Source organism: Vicugna pacos, chromosome 4 (genome assembly GCF_048564905.1).
Source record: "Vicugna pacos chromosome 4, VicPac4, whole genome shotgun sequence".
In the NCBI taxonomy this organism is placed as follows: domain Eukaryota; kingdom Metazoa; phylum Chordata; class Mammalia; order Artiodactyla; family Camelidae; genus Vicugna; species Vicugna pacos.
This window is the reverse complement of record NC_132990.1, coordinates 76,359,233-76,378,641: the sequence shown is the minus strand read 5'-3', so window position 1 is coordinate 76,378,641 and position 19,409 is coordinate 76,359,233. Positions and strand designations below refer to the sequence as shown.

General features: G+C 51.4%; 1 protein-coding gene across 3 annotated transcripts in view; it reads right to left on the bottom strand.

The window, feature by feature from the left end:
- CFAP77 (cilia and flagella associated protein 77) overlaps positions 1-19,409 on the bottom strand; it is a 122,462-nt gene that overhangs the window by 64,207 nt on the left and 38,846 nt on the right. The gene's annotated exons all lie outside the window — the stretch shown is intronic.

The following is a 19,409-nucleotide window of genomic DNA, read 5'->3' as shown; positions in this document are numbered from 1 at the left end:
CCTGGTTCCCACGGCCGCAGGCTGCCTGTGTTTCGCCGCCTGCCTGGTTCCTCCATCCTGCGTGGGGCGGCCCCGGCTCCCTCGGTGCCGCAGCTGATGGATAGCCCTTGCCGGGCTAGGCGGTCACGGTGACAGGGCCCCCGGTGTTCCCTCCCCTCCCCCTTGACAGCTTGAAACCAGGTCCTTCATTTGCATTTACATGATCTCGCTGTGCAGCTTATGAGATCGAGAGATTTATTTGCTACTTAGCTTGATGTTTGATTACACTCGGAGAAGGCAGCGAGCAGCAAAGTGCACGGACGCCGTGCTCTGAGCCTGCGGCCTCGGGGGGCCAGTAACTCAACAGCAGGTTTAGGTGGATGAGGGGGGAACGTGCAGCAGTTTGAAAAAGGCAAACATGAGAGGTTGGAAGGAACAAACGCCATGATTTGGATTAAAAAAAAAAGCAATGCAAACTGGCTGGGTTATGAACAAACCCAAGTCACTCTCCTGAGGAAGCTCATTGTCCTGCTGAACGAACTCCCAGAAACATCCTCCCGGGCAGAAGCAGACACTCCTAAAAGAGATGTATCTCCGATGTTGGGAGGCAATGAGAAAGGACTTCTGCTCCCAAGGACGGCTCTCGCATCGGAACATCTGGGTCAACACTGCCTCTGCCAAAGGTTCCTGATCTGTGAAATGGGGAAAACTATGCTTTGTCTTGGGTCTGTGGTGAGATGAGAAAATGGGGTGACCCCGCAGCATGATGGACACGGAGCGGGTACCCAGTAAATGGAGCATTTATGGGCACAGTTGGTCATTTTCTGAAGACATGACGAATAAAGCTAAACGGAGAGAAATTCCCCAGTGCAATGCTCTGCCGTCAAGTGTCACCTGACTGTTTTGTGGCTACCCACCGCGTGGGGTTTCATCCCAGCCCCCAGCCAGCCAGCTCCGGATGTGCACAGCTGAGCTGTGCTCAAGGAAGGCAGGCTCGTTTTCCTAACAGTTTGAGCCAGGCATGATTAGGAGCGGCGATCCGCTGCTGCCAGCCTACACCCCGCCACATTCCAGATCCAAACAGAAGTCATCTGGCACATGACTGGGGCTTTAGAGTTTGGTGCTTAAAAACACAAGCTCAGGGCCAAATGACTGGATTGGAATTCTGGCTTCTCAACTCTGTGTGACCTTGAAAAAGCTGCTGAACCTCTGAGCCTCAGTTTCCTTACCTACAAGATAGGTGTCATGGGGGTCCCCAGCTCATAGGGTTGTCGGAGCATTTCCTAACGCAGGGGGCATTCTTAGCAGAGGGCCTGGAAAGTGCTTAATAACAAGTAGTCCTGCACTAGCCAGTAGATGTCATTCGCCTCTCTGCCGGTGTGAGTCGCCATCGTCCCTGCCTCCATTTGTGCAAACAGAAAACTAGCAATAAACGTAATATGTCCATCTGATGGTTCTTCAAAAAGTTAAAAGTAGAATTACCATATGACCCAGCAACTCCACTCGTAAACATAGACCCAAAGGAACTGAAAACAGGTGTTCAAACCAATTTATGTACACACATGTTCACAGCAGCAGTATTCACGGGAGCCAAAAGATGGAAACCCCCCGAATGTCCACCAACTGATGAATGGAAAAAATGCAGTCTCTCCATATACAGTAGAATCTTACCCATGAAGAGGAATGCGGTCCTCATATATGCACGAACCTCGGAAACACACGCTAAGGAAAGAAGCCAGATGCCAAGGGCCACATGCTATTTATCTGAAATGTCCAGAATAGGCAAATCCATAGAGACAGAAAGCAGACAAGTGGTTGTCTGGGGGGAGGGGAGAATGGGGGGTGACAGCTTAGAGGCTTTGGGATTTCCTTTTGGCGTGAGGAACGTGTCTTGGAAGTGGATGGAGGTGTGGACTGCACAGCATTGCAAAGGTCCTAAATGCCACTGAATCGCACACTTACGAATGATTAATAGTTAATTTGACGTAAATTTTGTCTTAATAAAAAGAAAAATTAGTATGTCCACAGGAAGGATATGCCATGCCTCCCATCCCGGCAATTTAGGAAACTCCTCTCTCTTTGGGATGGGAAAGGAAAGAAATGCAAATGAAGTGGCCACTGCCTCACTGTGGGGCAGCGTGGTCCAAAGACTTCACTCAGCTTCAAGGAAGTGAGGCTAGGAGGAGGTGGAGGTGGGGGCTGGGGGGCTCTGGGCTGGGCCATTTCCCACCCGGATCTCGCTGCTCTGATGGTCCCATCGGCAAGATCTGGTCCAGACATGTCCGCTCAAGGCGTCTTAGAGCTTCATGAATATTTGAAGGCAAGCCTGCGGACCGGTGGAACTGCATGGACCCCATTTCATCTTCTGCCCCTCCTTTGTGTGGTGTGGCCTCACTTTTGGGAGGCAGCTAATGGTGGGGGGAGAAGGAACCCTGGACTGCAGGTCCGGAGACTCGGATGCTCACCGTGCCCTGCTCCTCCCCGCCTCCCGAGGCCCCGCTTCCCCTGTCCTGGGACTGGGACCAGATGAATGACTGTTACTCTGAGCCCTGCACTATCTCACGGCTTGGAGTGGAGCTCAGAGAGCCTCAGATGGGTGATGAAAAGAGGCTCCCACGCAAAGCCCTCATCCAGAGACAACCGAGTGGCCACTGGGAGGTGTGTTTTATTTGTGGGGTCTTGACATCAAACCTCTTGGAAGAGAAAGTTCTATGGTTTTAAGAAAAAAAGTAAGAATCACTCAGCTCGGCCATCTCAGAGGTCCTCTCCGCTTCCACCTTGTGTAGACAGATGGGATTGGAATGCAGACTCTGGTCCTTCCTCATCAGGACACAGGGGTAACCGTTCCCACCCCAGGGTATAATGACAAGGTTCAGACGAGATGCCCGGACTAGGGGTGCCGGGCACTCAGCAGGTGTGCGCCAGCTGGGACGGGCTCCCCTCTGCCCCCCTCTCCTGCGTGCCGCCGGTTTGGTATCGGAAGAAACACCATCAAGTCTACTTCAGTGTCGCATCAGCAGGAGAAGGCGTATGCTTCCAGACGATGGAGAAGCAACAGAGTAAGAGGCCCCTCTGCCGAGGCGGGGCTGATGGCAGGAGAAGTAAGTGGCATGTGCATTCGGTCATTTGATCAGTTCAGCTGCCAAGGGTCAAAGCCAGTGGGCCTTAGAGGCATTAGATGTAAGAAAGAGCCTCCCTACCAAAAAAAAAAAAAAAAAAAAGGAAAGGAGGAAAGAAAGAAAGAAAGAAAAAGCAAAAGCAGAGAATGATCTATGTACTTTTCAAAACTTAAAACAGAAATCAAAGGAAAATGGAACTGTTTTAAGTTTTGACAGCTGCAGGGATCATTCTGTTTGGTTACTCTATTTATGTTTTCATTTTCTTTATGGATTCATTGAAAATCGCATCATGTAATAGGGAAGAAAAATGTTCAGTGTTTTCTCCCCCCCGATAAACCCTTGTTCCTTCCCGAGAACAGATGAAAACCCCAGCTCCAGTGACTCCTGCTTTGATGTATATTTCATAATATCTCATTGATTGTAAGTTTGATTTCCATGTCAATAAAAAACCAGTATTGTAATAAATGAGAAGGAGTTTAACACAAAATGGCAGCTGACCTGTTAGCATAGCAGATAGCAGAAGCGGAGAAGTGGCTGGAAAATGCAGCCGGCTAATAAGAATGGCTATTGACTCCGGCACAAGGCTGGGCGCTGGAGGACAGGGTCCCACTGCACCCCCGCCCCTGCCTTCTGCGGGCTTGGGGTTGTTTTCTGATGGCTTCTGGTTGCCGTTTTACAGGAGGGTGAGGCCAGGCCCTGAGCAGTGCTTCTTTTATTTAGAAGAGGCAGCAGCAGCCACTTACTGGGCGCCGGGCACTGCCCTCGGTACCTTGGAGCTTTCAGAGATGGATAGTAACCGAGGTGCAGAGGAAGGCGTGCAGGGAGGGAGTTGGAAGATGGTGGCTGATCAAGGAAAAAGACGGGACCACAGGAGGCATTAACCACACGCTTTGTTGGTGGCACTTGGACAGGGGCGTCCAAGAGGGAAGTCCCTCACAATATGAGGCTGCCTGGGCGCTTACAGGAGAAGGGGCCGCCATCCAGAAGGGGAGGAAGGCAGGGGAACTCTGGGGGAGAGGGCGATGGAGGGGTGCCCAGGTATCCGGGTGATGCAGTCAGGTGAGTCTCTGGGTCTGAGAGTTCAAAGGGCAGCAGCGGCGTGGGGTCTTATGACCACAAGACTGTATCTTATCAGTGGCCAGATGCTGGTGTAGTTCTAAGGGGTATACCAAATGGGGAGGCCCCCAAATGGCTAAAACTCTGCTTGTTTGGGCTACACTCTCTGGGAAGTGGAGCTATGGGGGCAAAAAGCAGAAAAGGCCAGCTGGCCCGCTGTGAGCCCACAGGAAGGCAAGCGTTTCCAGACAGGGGGAGCCGCACAGGCAGCTTCCCGCCTCGTGACTGTGAAAGGCAGGCAGGAACCAGGAGGGCTGGGAGGCTGGTGGGCTAAAGGGGAGGGCAAGCCGGGAGGGGAGCCTTGGAGAGGCTGCCTCTCCCCGTCTCTGGCCTCAGTGTTCCCATCTGTAAAAGGAGGGAGCAGAGCTGATTGGTCTTTGCGCCCTTCTGGCTCTGCCGTTCTCTTTCTGGAGCGTGTCTGGACCCACGTCACTTCAATCTACACTGTCTGATTCTTTTGTTCAGGAAGCCAGAGCAGCACTGTGGGGAAGCTTTAGGGTCAACCTGACCTGGATCCCAGTATCAACTCTCCATCTGTTCGCTCATCTCTCACACCACCCAGTTAATAGGCCTGGGGTGACGAGAGAACATTCAGTGTCTGTCACATAACAGGCACCGCTAAATATCTGTAGCAGGACTGATGGAGATTATTATTGGAAGAAGTTGATGCTCCCTGTCCCATCTCCATCAGCAGCATCTGAGCCTGCTGACCAGCTCATGCCTGCCTGCCCGCCTGTACTCAACCAGAATGACCAGAGCAAAGCCAACTGCGTTGCCCTGGGGTGGACCTCTACCCATGGCCTCTCCAGCACAACCCACCAGCCACTTTGAGGCCCCTCCCTGGGTTTGTAGGAAATCCTCTAGCTGCTGAGCTGCGCCAAGTACAAAGGATGGAAAGGATTTGAAGAATGGGTTAATGAAGACCTTGGATCAGTCAGACAAAGCTGGTCCTCCAAAACCCTCCCGCCTACCCACCCACTCACTCGTGTCTGTATTGACAACTGAAAATGGGAAATGCCAAGGCTCCGTGGTTGGGAGCAAGGAATGAACCATGGGAGAGAAGGTCTGAGCTCCCCCAAAGACATCCAGTGCAAAAGACAGCTGAGCGATATTAACTGATATTAACTGAGGACGAGAGCCTGTGCTGTAAATGACTGAATGGGTAGCTTCTCAGATGGAATCAGACTGCATAACCCAGGTAAAGATTTCAAATATACGGTGTAATTGCTACATGTGAAATCTGTTTGTACTTAGCTTTCAGTCTTGGAAATTACCAAGCTCGGTTGCTGCTCCTACCACTAATCATTAAAAAATTAAGAGTGCGAATACCCATTATGGTAAAAGACTCCAGTGATGGTCTTGATCCAACTGATGAAACAGACGGATTTGGTGCAACTGAATAATTTTCCTCTCCTCTGCACAAAATCAGGAATGCTAGTCATACTCAACGGCTGGCGCGAGTGCTTACAAGCTGGTACAGACCAGCCCATAATTACCAAAATAGAAAAAGAACAGCATTTTGTAATGAATGACAAGCGGCTGAGCGGAAATCTAATTTGGTCTAATTAAGCAGCCTTTTGTGAGGATTTGTCTTCAGATGAAAAGAGGGAGCCGAGGAGATCTAAATGCAAATGAACTCCATCATTTTGGTTTTAAAGGGCGAGGCTGAGACAGCGTCTTCACGCCTGGCCCTCCTCTTGTTACGTGCTTCGTCCTCTCGGCGTCACCCGAGCCCGCGCCAGGCCCCACTTGCCTTGCAGGAGCCTCACGTTTCTTGCCCCTTGCCTCTCAGATCTTTTCAAATAGGCACCTCGGGTCAACAGAGCTGTGAGGGAGCTTTTGCTTATTTGGGAGCACATTTTATTTTGCCCAAAGTAATAAAAGCCAGTGGGGTTTCGCTTATTAGAGGAATCCGCTGCTGCTCTCTGAGGGCGCACCTCCTGAGGTCTGGAGGGTTGAATGTACACCCAGTGCGATCAGCACTGGCAGAGCAACTGGGGAGAAACCAATGTTGTGTGGCAACCTGGTGGGGTAGACCAGATATCCGCCTGAGCTTCCCAGGCTGTTGTCAGCCTGGAGGCTTGAGGCTGGAATGCCCATCTCTTCAGCCAGTCACAGGCTCAATCATCAGACTGGGTGGGTTTTCTCTGGTCCACAGGGGATTACAACACACACCTCGCCCCACACAGAAATGCTGGCAGAAGCCCCTTAGCTTCACGCAGATACTTCAGGGATAAGCAGAGGCCAAACGCTTGGCTGCTGTCCGGGGGTCATAAGATCACCTTCAGTTTCAATAATTCACTAGGAGGACCCGCAGAGCTCAGAAAAGCCACTCTGCTCGTGGCTGTGGTTTATTATAGCAAAAGGATCTGGACTCACATCAGTAAAGAGAAGAGGTACGTGAGGCAGGGTCCAGGAGAGACCAGGCACAGAGTTTCCAGTTGTCCTCTTCCAGTGGCATGTCTACTTCTTCTGATGTCACTGATGTGTGACAATACGCACAGGGCACTGCCAGCCAGGGAAGCTCACCGAGCCTGGTGCCCAGGGTTTTGCTGGGGGTTGGCCACATAGACATGGCTGATCGCTCGTGTGGTCGACCTTGACCTCTAGCCCCTCCAGAGGTTGAGCTGACACCGTGTGGCCCAACCTGCACCCCCTTCATCAATCACACTGTTAGCCTGGACCAACTGGTGAGACCCAGGCCCCCAGGGAAGCCAGACCCGCTAGGCAGCAGCACGTTCCAAGGGCTTGGGGGTGGGAGGTTTACTTCCTGGAGGCTGGGCCAAGGCCAGCCCTTGCTCAGAACGTGCAGGATGTGGGCAGTCCAGACCTGCTGAGTTAAGCGTTTATGGCACGTCGGCTGGTACCATCGTCCCAGCTGCCCCTACCGAAGCAGTAAGGCTGTGAGGCTGGTTGGGTTGGGTAGACTGAGAAGAGTGAAAGCGAAGCCCACTTCCCCACACCGACTCCACGGCCTCTCCTCTTAGCTTCCTCTTTGTTTTCCAAGAAATTGTGACCTTGGGGGCCTTTTCATCTTCCAAACGGGGAACATCTGAACCAGCGAGGGAGCAGGTGGCTGTGGCAGCTCCTCCCCAGCTCAGCCAGCTCAGCGGCCCCTCTTTGAGGCCCACGGGCTCAGACCATGAGGGCCTGCTCCCAGACTGCCCGTCTGAGTCTGCAGCCCGGTGAGTTCAGCCGTCCCCTCCTCATCCCCAGATACCTGCTTTGGCCTCAGAAAGCCCAGGACAGGGAGCCAGGAGGAGGGTCCCGAACTGAGTGTGGGCAGACGGGGCCACAGAGCATCCTGCAGAGAGAAATAGCGACCCAGACCCATGGGTTGAACCCTAATCCCCAGTGTGATGGCGATAGGAGGTGGGGCCTCCGGGAGGTGATGCGGTCATGAGGGTGGAGCCCTCGCAGATGGGACTGGTGCCCTTATAAAGGAGGCCAGTTAGCCGGCTGTCTGTAAACCAAGAACCCAACCTTGCTGGCACCCAGAGCTATGAAAAATAAACGTTTGTGGTTTAAGCCTCCTAGTTTGTGGCAACTCCTTATAGCAGCTCAAGATAATCTGTGTCACGGCTCTGTCTCCAGTGCCTAGAAATAATTCTTGGCATGTAGTAGGTGTTCAATAAATCTTTGTTGAATGGTGAATGAATGGATGGCTTATCGTAACCTAAGAAGCAGGTCTCCTTTTGTACCAGTTTTACAGATATAACGCTCAGCAAGGTTACACGCGTGTCCAGGGTCACCCAGCTAACAGCCAGAGCAGGGCCGAGAGACCAGGCGTGCCTGATGCCAGGCACCCTCTGGCTGGTGATCCTATGATCTCCTACAGGCTTTTCATTGTCCTGCAGCGCAGAGAAAACCATCAGCTTGATAGGAGGCACCAAGGTAAATGCAAGAGGCTGTTCATGGCTCCAGCTGCCCGAGGTCTGAAGTCAATGTCACAGCACAGGCAGGTCCTTTCTCCTGCCCTGAGCCATCTCCTCTGAATTATTCCCCTGTGGCTGATGCAACAAATCATCAAACACTTGGTGGCTATAAAGAATGAAAACTTGCTTTTGCTCAGTCCTGGAAGCCAGAAGTCCAAAATCAAGATGTCAGCAGTGCTGGTCCTTCCGAAGGCTCTCGGGCAGGGTGTACTCCATGCCTCTCTCCCAGCTTCTGTGGATGTTGGCAGCGCTTGGCGTTCCTTGGCTTATGGATGTCTCACTCCAGTCTCCACATCCATTTTCACATGGCCTCTTACCCGTGTGTCTGTTTCTCACATCTCTCCTCTTTCTAAGTTACTGAATTTGGGATTCACCCTAAATGCTGTAGGGTGTCATCTTGAGTCCTCAACTTGATTACATCTGCAAAGACCCTATTTCCAAATAAGGTCGCATTCACAGGCACTGAGGGGTAGGACTTGGATATATCTTGGAGAGACACTCCTCAGTCTTATTAACAACCTGACACCCCGGTGCCATCCTGCCATCCATGCTGACCAGCGTGGGGCGGGGCCACCATCACAGCACAGCCCTGCGCAAACAGCATGTCATGGGAATCACCTTGGTGTCAGGCAGTATATCTAGATGAGCTGGACCCGGTCTCCCGGGACTGACCTCGTGTGTGTACCTTTTACAGCTCACGGGAGACGGGAGATGACCAGATTGGATAAGCTAAGATCTGGGGGCCCAGAAGCGGAAAGAAGCTTGGCCCCGCCCCGGGAGATCACTGGGGACGATTTCTCAGATCACACGGTATATGATGCAGCAAGTGAGGGGTGAGCTGAATTTTTCTGGCAGTGACGTGGAAGGGGCATTCCCGGAAATGTGGATCCTGGGACCAAGCAGAGGATAAGACACATGCAGAAGGGGCACAGAGGAGACGGGCCTGAGTGTCCCAAGGGAAGTGTAACAGGCCGTGGGGATTCCGAGGAGGGAGCAGTTCCTCTGCCCGCCAGGCTCAGGGCAGACTTCCCTGGAGAGGCGGCGTTCGAGAAGGACTTGGAAAGCTGAACAGAGAGAGATGGGGCAGCGTTTCACAGTGTGTGGCAAGATGACAAAAAACACGAACAGGAGACATGGGCAGCAGAAAATGGTCCAGCCACCTGGGGGAAAGACGGGTAGTGGGGCCAGACTGTGCCAGGCTGTCTCCCTTAGGGACACAGGGACGGCTGGGAGACAACGGTGGTGGGGCAATCTGTAATGTGGTTTAGGAAAGCTCGACTGAAACTGAGTACAGCAGAGACTGGAAGGGCGAGCAGGAGGTGGGGGTCCCCCAGGAGCCTGGCTCTGCCCTCCAGGTGGGAGGTGACAAGATCTGAGCCAAGAGGGCAGCTGTCAGGACCGTGCTGACTCAGTGTCCATGCGAGATGTTTGAGCCATTCTGTCTCAAGTGTCTCCAAAGGTGAGTCGATATATATAGAAAGGTGCTGGCTGAATTTCACACGGATTCTGTATTCTTCCTGCTCCTAAATGAACCCACATCCCTGACCAACTCGCCCGGATTTCTCCCTTGACTGGGGCATGCCAGATGAGCAAGTACTAAAAAAGTGAAGCTCCAAAGCAGGCCCCCTCCCCGCGCCAGCATCCCCTCCGCGGGGAGCCTGGAGCCAGCCTGGGGTCCTGCGGTGTTCCCCACTGCAGATCAGCCTTAGAACAAGGATTAAATATGTGTACTGGCCCAGATTTTCCTCTTCCCCACGACGCGTGACGGCCAGGCTGGGCACTCCCAGATACCTGGGGCATCAGAATATCAGAAAAGTCTGATTTTTAAAGCCTAGGAGACAAGCCTCAAAGGAGACTTCCAATATTGTCTTGAAATCTTGAAATGCAGTTCCTCCCCCATCAAAGACCTCCGGCTCAGTTAAGGCCGTCGGCCAGTAGCGAAAGTCTTCTTCTACCAAATCATCCCCGTTCCAACAATAAAATAGTTAAAAGCTTTGTCTAAAAGGATGTGCTTTCTTAATGTAAAACAATCTCAGAAGGACAGAGCATCTTTCCTATTCTACACCCCAGAATTCCCCTTAGAAATCAAATATAATCCTCTTTAAGAAGCTTTAAATAATTTTGAGCTTTCTTATTGACTTATTAAAATGCAGCTTAAAACACGTCTTCCAAGCAATCCTTTTACAAGGGTCAGGGATATAAAGTTTGAAGAAATACGATTATTAGATCAGTTGGAAAGACTTAAGTATTCACGTGCAATTTTGACTATTTCTGAGGAAACTTCCCTGAGCCTTTCTGATACCCCCAGCAGCCTGTTCTGGGACAGGGGTGCACTGTGCCTGCCCGCCCACGTTTTGCTAACTCGGTGATTCCCTACAGCTTCCCGGAGCAGGAAAATCTGCTGCCACCACCCTGCTCACGTTTCCCCTGCAGCGCATCCCCGGCCGCTTCATCTGCAAGCCTCCCTCTGGTCCTAATGACTAAACATCCTCAGAAATCCCTTTGTTAAGAGCTTCAAAGGGCTTAGAACATTCCAAGGGTGGGCTTTGATCCCTGGCATCCTTGAGCAAAATGAACCAACAGTGTCTTGATGCACCACGAACCATTGCATTTATCCCTCGTCACTAAAGTGATGCCCCTTCCTGGGATGAGTGGAGTCAGAGCCACAGATCACTAATTCTCATGTTTGAATGAATGAGTGAATGAGTGAACGGGTGAGCGAATGAAAGCGTGCATGCACACGGCCTTCCGAAGCCCAACAGAAGGCCACACAGAACAGGGGTGAGGAGAACCACGCTCCTCCAGGGAAAGGCTCCTGCTGGACCACGGGCACTCCCTGCTTAAATGAAAGATGCTGACCGATCTTAAGATGCACATTGAACTTTGTTTTTAACCAAGCAAGATTTTTGTCAGTGTAAATCCTTACCAGAAACAAAGCCCTGTTCTACAACATACTTCTACATGTCAGACAGATTTTGACTAGGGTTTGGCAGAAGAGGAGTGGATGTGGTCGATAGGACGTCGGGGTCCAGCAATCCGAGAGGGACGGTGCCAGGTTCTGTCACAACTAGGACCTGGGCACCAGTGCCGGGGAAGGCTCCCGAGACATGTCCATGGATTGTTTAGTTTCCACACATCTAGTTTGGCCTGGAGTTGCTCTCTCTGGATACAGGAAGTCATCCCCACAGGCAGACCATTTTGGAGTTCAGTGTGCAGGTGTGGGAGCCGTGACTACCTGCCTGGGCTGAAACCCAAGCTCTGTTACTCACCAGCTGGACAGCCTCGAGCAGGCGCCTTCACCCTCGTTGGCCCCAGTCTCCCCAGCTGTAAAACGGGGAAGCCAAATGGTAACTGTCTCCGAGGGTTCTTAGGAGAATCAGAGAAGAGGGCGCCCCTCGAGAATCAGGCAGAACCCGGTGAAGTGGCTGGTTCTGTGGGTCCAAACCGGAAAACACTGGCGCTCTCCTGTGCTTCGTCCCAACACCTCGCCCAGGACCAGTGTGACCGGAACACGCTCTGTCAGGTCTAAGTGCGCCCAGTGCTGGTCACGTGGGTACCTGCGCTGCAGCTTGTCGGTTTCATCCCATGATAAGGAGCCACGCAAATAACCTCCTAAGTAACCGGTCGTCTCATCACAGACGCCTCCCCGAGCGCCGTCACTTACACGTACCTGCAGACAGTAGCTAACGGCAGGTCAGTGCCAGGCACCGTGCTTGGTTCTGGGGACACTGAACGAGAGACGCGACTCTTGCCCTCCCCCCGAAAAGCCCTGGTAACTTGCTGACGGACAGAAACAAGGGAACAGGTGGTCCGGGACAGGCCACAGCAGCCGTGATAGGGGTCTGCTCAGGTCCTGGGCTCCCCTGCCAGACTTAGCAAATAAAAAATGCAGGACACCCACAGGTAAATTTAGATTACAAATAGATTAATTAATTAATTAATTTAAATTTCAGAGTAACAACGAAGAACTTTTTTTAGTATAAACACATCCCAAATATTTCCCAGGGCATATTTATTACTGCATGGGACATTCTTATTATTCATTGGTTACATGAAATTCAATTTCAGCTGGACATCTTATAGTCTATCTGGTGGTCCTAGCCAGGTAGGAATCCCAGTTCATCCCCAGATGGGGGCCAAAGGCTGTTGTCATCCTTATCAGAAATCACTTTGGAATCGAGCAGTGACCCCTGGCACATTACCAAGTGACCGGGGTCCACATTCATCACAGTCCATTTGGGCTGCTGTGACGGAACACCATGGCTTGGGTGGCTTCGACAACAGACGTCTGTTTATCAGCTTTCTGGAGGCTAAGTCCAAGGTCAAGGCTCTGGCGGATTCCGTGTCTGGTGAGACCCACTTCTGGTTTCAGACGGCCAACTTCTCACTGTGTCCTCATATGACAGAAAGGACGAGGCAGCTCTCTGCATTCCCTTTCAATTTTGTTTTTGTTTTTGTTTTGAAGGGGAGGTAATTAAGTTTATTTTTTTGATGGAGGTACCAGGGATTGAACCTGGGACCTCGTGCGTGCCAAACACGTGCTCTACCACCGTGCTATACTCTCCCCCACTCTGGGGTCCCTTTTATAAGGGCACTGATCCCATTCGTGAGGGCTCCTACCTCATGACCTAATCACCACCAAAGGCCCCCACCTCCTAATACCGTCACTTCAGGGAGTAGGTTACAATATACAAATTTGTTGGGGGGAAACAAACATTCAGTCCATTGCAATGTATCTTTCAGGTAAAAATCATGCTCCTCTTAAAACAGATGCCCCTATTAAAAAAACAAAACAAAACAAAACAGCCATGATAGCTGCGCTAGCTGTAACCTGGGCTGGGCGGGTCTCCCAGCACCAACCTGCCTGATCATGTCTTTAACATAACGTAAAAATATCCCAAAGTGGAGGAAACGTGGGACTCCAGGAAGTGGTGTTAGAAGTCTGATGGAGTGACTGGTGGACCCTGAGTAAGGCCTGTGGATGGAAACAATGCCAGTTTCCCGGTTTTGATTTCATTAGTTAAGATGTGGCTGTTGTGGGGAGCTGGGTGAAAGGTACCAGGGACCTCTCTGTGCCGTTTTTGCAACTTCTTATGAGTTTATAATTTATTTCAAAATTAAAAGTTAAAAAAAAAAAGACAGAGCCAGTGAAATACCCTCATAAAAGAGAATGTCGCTGCCAATATAGGGTTGAATGGACTTTGCAAATGACTCTCATTTTCTGGGAAACACGGATGTGCCTCTATGTCCCCTCACGTCCTCCCCTGCCCCTGTTCAGCTGCCGTGGTATTTTCCTTCATTATGCCAGCGCCTCAGAAGTAAACCTCTCTAATTTTCTACACCACAGCTATTTATTTAAATGCTAACTCGCATTATGAAGTGATAATCCACACGCGCAGGAGATAATTTATGAAGCATTTAAATTAAGAGGAGCAGCTAATTGGGAGCATGTGTCTTATAAGCCTTGCTAACACCAGAAAACTACAAATTAGGGGGGAAATGGAAGATATTTTTATCTTGCTTTTATCTTCTTTTGGAAGGCACTTGGAGGCAAAAACCACCTCCGTGCTCACCCGCGCTGGTCCCCAGCCCTCTCGTGGCTGGTGCCCCGGCCCCGGCGTTCGCTCGGGCTGCTGACAGAGACCCCCTTCCACCCAGGCAAGCGGTGGGTTTTCCCCACCACGCTTGCTCTAACAAGGGAGCATTTTTTTTTCCTTTGAAAGCCTCTCAGCTCCATTACAAAGATGCAGGTGGCAAAGACTGGTATGTGTGTGGCATTGACCCCTGATTGGAGGAGAGAGGAAATTTGGGGAAGGGGAAGATCAAAACAAAATACGATGGCGGGGAGGGTAGAGCATGTGCTTAGCACACATGAGGTCCTAGGTTCAATCCCCAGTACCTCCATTTAAAAAAAAAATTAAATAACTAAATAAACCTAATTACCCACTCCCCCCCAGGAAAAAAAAAAGAAAAAAATACGATGCAATTTATAATTATTTCAGTTCTTCCATTTGGAAAAGGGCTGCCTGGTTTATGCACACTGGCTGAGAGCTCAATTTGAACAGACAGGGCGCTGTGTATGCTGGTGAGATCATTCACTCATTGTTTCAAAAGATTTTCGTGAACACCTACCATGTGAAAGGCACCAGGGGTAGAGCAATGAGCAAAAGGGACGTCATGGTTCTTGGCTGCTTGACAGTTACGTTGTAACCAGAGAGGTGGCTATGACAGGATGAAGCATCCAATTACCCCCTTGGTGATAGAAAAAGGAAGACTGATATTGAAGTGTGTGGAGGGGGCTGTGCTCTGGTCTGGGTTGGTCAGGGAAGGCCTCCCAAGGGAAAGACATTTTTCAATTGAGACCTGAAGGGTGAGGAATAGCTGGGTGAGAATGAGCTGGGTATGGGCAGGGGCTGGCAGGGCAGGGGACACGGAGCCCCTGCGTTCCCAGTCCCAGGGAGGCACGATCTGGGACAGGTCGGGCTATGGTCCATTCTACGGGCTGGTTCCGAGGCAGTAGGAGCCTTTGAAGGCTTTTGAGCAGAAGGAGAAGGGTGACCTCATCATATCTGCATTTGCTGTGTGACTCTTAACCCAGAACACTTAGACATGCACAGAGCTTTTAAAAGGATGCTCCCCTGCCCCTCCTCACACCCGTTAGGGTGGCTACTATTCAAGAAAGAAAGGAAAGAAAAAAATAAGTGTTGGTGAAGATGTGGAGAAATGGGAACCCTTGTGCGCTGCTGGTGAGAATGTAAAATGGTACAGTCATTATTGAAAATAGTACAGAGGGTCCTTAAAAAACTAAAAATAGAATTACCATAGGGCCCAGCAACTCCACTTCTATATATATCTCTCCAGAAGAACTGAAAACAGGGTCTTGAAGAGATATTTGCACACCTGTGCTCATAGCAGCATTATTCACAATAACTAAAACATGGTAGCCACCACGGATCAATGACTGGATAAACAAAACGTGATATATACATATCAATGGAATATTATTCAGCCTTAAAAAGGAAGGCAGTCCTGACACCTGCTACAATATAGATGAACCTGGAAGACGTTATGCTGAGTGAAATAAGCCAGACATAGAAGGACAAATATTGTCTATTCCACTCACGTGAGACCCTGGAGTAGTCAAGTTCCTAGAGACGGAGAGTGGAATGGTGGGTGCCGGAGGGCGGCTTGGGGAGCTGTTTACCCCGTACAGTTTCAGTTTTGCAAGATGGAGAGCGTTCTGGGGATGGACGGTGGTGATGGTTGCAGAACAACATAAATGTACTTAACGCCATTAAACGTACACTTAAAAGTGGTGAAGCTGATAAATGTTACATTATGTGTACTTCACAATTAAAAACAATAGGATGTTCCCAGCCTTGGGACACTTGGCTGTGACGAATGTCATTGGTTCATCTGAACTGAAGAATTAGAGCTGGTGGGAGCCCAGGGTGGTTTCTCCCGGCCCCTTCCACTGCGCACATCCTTGGGGGGTGATCGCACAGGCCTCTGGAAGAGGCCCCAAGGGTGTGGCGGACGGGGGTCCATATGCTCTTGAAGGACAAAAATAGCTCATCAGGGCCCCTCTCGGTCAGGTGTCCCCATGCCAATGCTGTCTTTCTTTCCTGGGGGCCTGATAATGCAGGAAATTGCTCAACCAGTCTGGAGAGCAATTTGACACTGATTATCTGGCCTCTGGCTTTGCAGAATGTTCCTGTCTTCTGCCCATGAGTTCCAGGAACTGCACAGCCTCCTTGGACTCGGTTTACAGGTGTGCCTGGCTCCACACAGGAGAGACACCGACCTTTGACCCACAGGTGCTTGAATGTGTGTAAATCAAATGGTTGTCTGCAGGCATCCCAGGACAGGAGCTGCGGGGACTGTAAAGCAGGCATGCTCAATGACCCAGCCGCCCGTTAGAAGAGTCTGGGGGCTTTTAAAAAGTGCTAATGTCTGGGTCCCAGCCCTACATCGTCCGCAGCCAAGAATGCTTTGTAATCTAATTTATAACCCCATTACTTCTGGAGTTTGCAAATGCAAATGGTATTCATATCAGCTAAGCAGGGGCTGAGGCAGACGGGATGTCCTGAGGTCTCCAGTGAGGCCCCTCCTCCCTCCTGCCCAGTCCGCTCAATGCCTCATTCTCAACTGCTTTTTTTTTTTTGTCTCTTGTTTCTATGTCTCCTCCTGCCCTCACTCAGTTCATCCTGCTTGTTTCTAAAAACTAACAACTCCCCCATCGCCCTCAATTAAAACAAACAAACAAACAAAAACCCTAACAGGTTCCAGGACCTGCCGGAGCAAGTGGCAAAGAAGTTGCCCGTTCGGCCCTAGGGCCCAGAGGCAGCGTTTGGCAAGATCCGGGGACCTTTTAGAAAACATTGTGGGTAGCCTATTTTAAGTAATTCTCACTTATTGTAGAAATCAAGCAATCAGATGTGTGTAAGGGCAAAGTAAACAGTCTCCTGTCCCCAGTCCCACCCACTCAAGTCTCCAGTTTCCTCCTTCGTAAAAAGGGGAGGGGGCGGTGAGAGGGTTCCTGGGGAAACGGCCGCGGAGGCTGAGCCTGGGCTCTGGCCCGGGGTAGACATCCAGTTAACAGTACCAATCAGTCTGTTAGCTGGTGATGGAAAAGCAGCGAGTCTCCTTTAAATGTGAAATTATAAACCATTTGTGTTGGCTTTAGGTACCGTTTCTTGACAAATACTTGAAAGCTTTTATTGTTAGTAAATAGGAGAGGCGTCTTCCCTGCGGAGACGTTCACTGTTCGCAGGCTGTTATTTGGCATTCGATAAACCCACCTCTGTATGTGACCACCCCCCAGACCCAAACTGAGATTAGGAAGTCTCAGGATTAGGGATTCCTCGCCCCGGGTCCCTTGGAGTAGAATCTGCTCATGTCTGTGCATCTAAGGCCGAGTCTGTTGCCCTTCTACGCCAAGCCTCCTTCCCATCGGCAGCGCCATCTGCAGACGGCCGGGACCACATCTGTCCTCAGGCCTGACTCCACATTTCCCTCCAGGGACCACATTTCATGGGGGATGCGACTCTTCTGGAGGCCCCTGGTGGGGCGGGCTGAATGGAAGAAGGCATCACTTCCGTCTGTCTGCCACCAGCTCCGACGGCCCCTCCCTCCCTCCCTCTTTGCATCGTTAGGCTGGTGCCCCCTCTCCTCCTGGGTCACTAGGGTTCTTCTATTGAGGCCACGCCCCCTCTTCTCCTGTGAGTAACCTCCCGGGAAAGACCAGCTGGTTGTCCAGGGCGGTGGTCCGGGGACACTGCGCTTCCACCCTCATGCAGCAGTCAGTTGCAGCTTCCTGCCTGCCGGGGAGCTAGCTCCTTGAAGACGCGCCTGGGTCTTTGTTGCGGCACCAGGAACAATGTCTGGCACCTAGTGGGTGCTCCGAAACTCAGTGTGTTCAGTGTTGTGAAACACCGGTTCTGAGTCTATTGTTCCAGGGTGGGAGGGGAGGGTGCGGGAGGGGCGGTGAAGCAGGCAAGCCTCACATGCGCAGAGAAGGTAGCTGCCTGGGGGTGGAGTGGCAGGTGGCACTCAGGTGCTGTGTGACAAAGTGCACGCTGGCCAATCTTTGAGAAGGGCAATTTTCAGCACCTGTGACTTCTTTACCTATGAGCACCCTTTGGTCCAGCGCCTCCCCGGCTAAGATCTAACCTACAGAAATACTTGCACATATTTACCAACACGTTCTTGCGGGGTGATTTTAGAACATTGAAAAACTGAGCATGATGGTAGAGGGTTGGGGACGGGGAGCTGGAGAGGGTGGGGCCTGCAGACTTTATGGTCCATCCAGGGAATGAGAAGCATCTTTGCAAAAGGACCAAGTGCCACAAAAAGATGTCCCAATCCTGGCACTGAGAAAAAGAAACACCCATTTGTGGAAAAACAGAACACAAACGGAAAGGGTAGGAACACGTGCAGACAAGTAAGTGTTTTCTGGAGTCCCTCCCAGGAGACATCCCCCGGGGACCACCCCTAGGAAGCAGGGCTGGGTTTCTTCTTTCCCTCCCAGGGGCACCCCCTCCAGTCCTGCCGCTCCAGTACTGAGATTTGTAAACAAGGCCGCACACTAAAGCAGCCACTCCCTCCAGGGAACCAGGACACCGGCTGTGCGACAGTTACTAATCGCCACCTCTCTGGGCCTCTTTCTTCTCTCCCGCAGAACGAAGGAGCAAAGATGTCCCATAAACAGACATTAGGTGCCCACCATGTGCCAGGGACCACAGAGCCCTCTCTGGATTTCCCTAACTTCGCCTTCTTAACGTTTGCAGGGAAAACTGGAAAGGACCCTTGGGGCTTTTAAAAAATGCTTACTGCTTTCTCAAGGACGTAGGCCCTGGAGCAGAGACGGGGAGAAACCGCAGGCACTCTGCGACAGCGGGTGAAGCGGCCCCACAGAGGCTGGCGCTGGGCCCACGCAGGGAGCCTGCCTCTTTAACAAAGCACCGCCTGCACACACCAGTAATTGCCTTGTTATGGCCATCGGTGTCATCGCTCATCGGCCGGTCCTGGGATGGGCCCGGGGGAGCAGTTCTACCTTTGCTAAACCAATATCCCCCACGACAACCCCCTGCGGTCTTCCCTTTGCCGTCCCAGCAGAATAAATCCTCCGCTGCTCTTTGCTGAATGATCATGAAGACATGATTAAAGCTCTAGATTTATAGCTTCCTTGGGCTGGAGAAATCCAGCTGCTCTCGCTGCTAGGGCCTGCCCCCGTGGCTGCTGGGGACGGGGAGCCAGGAAACGGAAGTGGTCCCCGAGCCGGGGGGAGGCTGCCGAGGCAGACGCAATTAACATGTTAGCCAAACGGCAGCAGGCATCCCTGGATGGACCGCAGGGCCTCTCACTCATCCTGCCAGCAGGGACGGAGGCAGGCAAGTGTGCCCTGAAGCAGGGCACGTCCTGGACCGCACATCTCCTCCAACGTGTGGGCTCTGTCTGACCTGGACACAGCTGGCCCTTGGCCCACGTTCCCGCTGGCATGTCCTACCTGCAAGCAACCTCCTTGCACACGGTCACTTTTTTGAGCATCGTCCAAGCGTATGTGGCCTGCTCCTCATTAGAAATGCCTGTGACCAAGAGTGCAGATTTCGGCGGAGATCAGCGGCTGTGTGTTTGGTTACCACTGCTGCTGGTCTGAAGGCCTGGTCTTCATTCAGCATCTCACATGCCAGACACAGGGCTGAGGGTTTTATGTCAGAGAACTTTCACACATTTTTTTTTAAATTAATACTATTTTTAC